This window comes from Furipterus horrens, unplaced genomic scaffold (assembly GCF_987537825.1).
Source record: "Furipterus horrens unplaced genomic scaffold, mFurHor1.1.pri manual_scaffold_12, whole genome shotgun sequence".
Lineage (NCBI taxonomy): Eukaryota > Metazoa > Chordata > Mammalia > Chiroptera > Furipteridae > Furipterus > Furipterus horrens.
The window spans coordinates 41,994,186-41,996,870 of record NW_028327182.1 but is presented as its reverse complement, the minus strand read 5'-3'; the positions used below and the strand labels follow the sequence as shown (position 1 = coordinate 41,996,870).

The window sequence follows — 2,685 nt, the reverse complement described above, 5'->3', positions numbered from 1 at the left end:
CTGTGGTTTCAGTATCATGGGGGAGATTTTTCAGCTCTGCACCGTAACATCAATGAGTTTATGCCTGCATGGAGGAGGCAGCAGTTGTAAAGGATACTGGGGGCAATGACCTCACTTCTAAATGTCTAGATGTTGGGGGGCCTCTAAAAGGGAAATTTAAAAGACTAAACCAGGCACAATAAAGGAGCTGCAGCTTCTCTTGCCTTCATCTTTTGCTTCCTTTCCTTTTCTCCCTTTCCCAATTTGTGCTACCTTTTCTACCCCCAAACTCTAACTAGCCTACAGACTGCCTGGCTTGTAAAAACATCTCTTGAGAGAGCTGTTTGACAGTTATTGGGATGGGATTGCACCAAGGATCCTGAGAGACATTCCAGTTGTGAGTTTCAGAGCAGTTAAAGATGAGGACTGCTGTCTGAATGAGACCACAAGGACCCATATCCCTGTGTTCCCCTTACTGTAGGAAACCCCAGCCCTGCTGCTCTTCCTTTCAGAGCCCCTGGTCTTTGGTGCATGGGATGGATAAAGCTGTTAGTCTCTATTTGAGTCACTGAAACCATTTTCTTTTGGCAGAGGGTATGGTGATCATAAATAAAATTTTTTTCTATGACTTTTCAACCCAGCTGAAAACAGAAATACCTAATGGTATCAGAGTAATAAACTTTGTTAAAACCAACTCTCAAAACTCCCAATCCTTTACAGTAAGGTTGCATTTGCTCACTAAGACCTTCTGACTTAGGAAACAGTCTGTAATCTTATTCTGCTCAGGCTGTTTATGTTGGAGGCTGATGCAAAGCAAGAGGCTAAGCTGATTTATGGTTTTTTAAATTCCACAGGTGATATGGACTAGGTGGCTTATTTGATTCATGGGGCTTCTCATCATGAGAAGTAAATGCAGGGAGCTAAGAATTATCCAGAATATAAAAAGAGTGAGGCAACGCTTCTCTCAGATCACCTGGAGGCCCAGTAAGAAGCAGGTGTATAGCACTGAGGGTAGTAGGGTGAGGACAAGGAACTATAAACTCTATTACTTCTCAGAGAGACTGAAATACAGTTGATCCTTGAACAATTCAGGGGTTTGGGGCACTGAACCCCTCAAGCAGTTGAAAATCCACTTCAAACTTTTGACTCCTTCAAAATTTACCTCTTAAGAACCTACTGTTGATGGAAAGCCTTACTGATAATATAAGTGGTTGATTAACACATATTTTGTATGTTATATGTGTTACATATTGTATTCTTACAATAAAATAAGCTAGAGGAAATAAAATGTTATTAAGAAAATCATGAGTAAGAAGAAGATACACTTACAGTATTTATTGAAAAAAAATCCACTTATAAGTGGACCTATGTAGTTCAAATCCATGTTGTTCAAGAGCCAACTATACTAGCTTATTAGTCTTCTGTCACCAAAGAGACTGCCTTCCACCATCTCCCAAGTGATATTTTGTTCCTTAACTCCATCCAGCAACAGCAGAATGGCATAATGTCAGCTGTGCACCAGGAAGAACCAGGAATCCTTTTGTACTACAGCATAGCCTAGAATGAGGAAAATTGTCTTCCAGAGGTTTAAATATTGTGCTGTCTAGGATGATTTAATGCAATAAACATTGTGTATGCAGTCAGGTTTGAATGAGACTGCTTCACTTACTAGCTGTGTATCCTTGGTCAATCTACTAACTAGTCTACCTGTTTTTCATCTGTAAAATAGGAATAAGAATATCTGTCCTAATAGGTTATTATCAAAATTAATGCTCATAAGATGTCTAGCACACTGCCTTTGATGCAGTGGCTATTCAGTAAACATTTCTTTCTCTCACCTTGCCCGCTTCCTTTTACTTCAGCATGTTGTTTTCTAAGACCTCTTGCTACTCATAGGTTTTCGAGCAGCCACATTTGACTCAGAATTCTGTATTGTCTCTAAAAGTCTCATGCAGCATGCATACCCAATGTCTGCTTAATTGCTTCCTCCCACCACTGCTCTTGCTAAGCTCTCTATAACTAAGTTTGAAGTTTAACCCTACTTGCCCCTTGTCAAGGAAACTGTGCTCGGGGGGTAAGCTGTTTCTGAAGAATTGTGCAATTTAGGAAAATTAAGTTCCAGGCCAGCCATGTGGCTCTGACAGCTTATACTGCTTGGTACTTAGCAATAATGGAGAAAATGCCAGTAAAAATGATAAAACGGCAGAGCCCTGACCCACCAGGTAATTGTATATTGAATATGTTTTGGCTCAAACCAGGAATGATTTTGCTTAAATGAACTAAGGGCAAAACTGCATGTTGTAAGTCATATAAAACAAGGCCAGTACCCTGGGTAATTAAAGATGCAAAGCAGAAGCACAAGATGTTCGAAAATGGAAAGTGAATATCACCAGCTTCAAAGGGGAGAGGTGGTAGGGGGAAAGGGCAGACCATTTTTCTTTAATGAACACATTTCAGGTATGTATATGGGCATAAAAAAAAAAAAAAGACAGGCTGCCATTCATACCTAGCACTATTTTTTTTTTAATATTATAAGAAAAATAGATGAGAGATATAGGTTGTCCAGAGCTCACAACTGCTGTTATCATCCTGCAGTTGCACAGAGAGGGGCAAAGAAGGTAGAGTTTGAAGGAGATAAGTACAAAACCACAGAGTGAATTTGTGCAGGAGTGAGGATTAGAGACATTAAGTACTTCAGTCACTTGA

The 2,685-nt window shown here is 39.9% G+C and overlaps 1 non-coding gene across 1 annotated transcript; it reads right to left on the bottom strand.

The window, feature by feature from the left end:
• Nucleotides 1-1,442: 1,442 nt before the first annotated feature.
• Nucleotides 1,443-1,580, bottom strand: LOC149996056 (small nucleolar RNA SNORA46). The gene has a single exon (XR_016507535.1). It is a non-coding gene; the product is annotated as a small nucleolar RNA SNORA46 (small nucleolar RNA).
• Between the last annotated feature and the right edge of the window lie 1,105 nt (nt 1,581-2,685).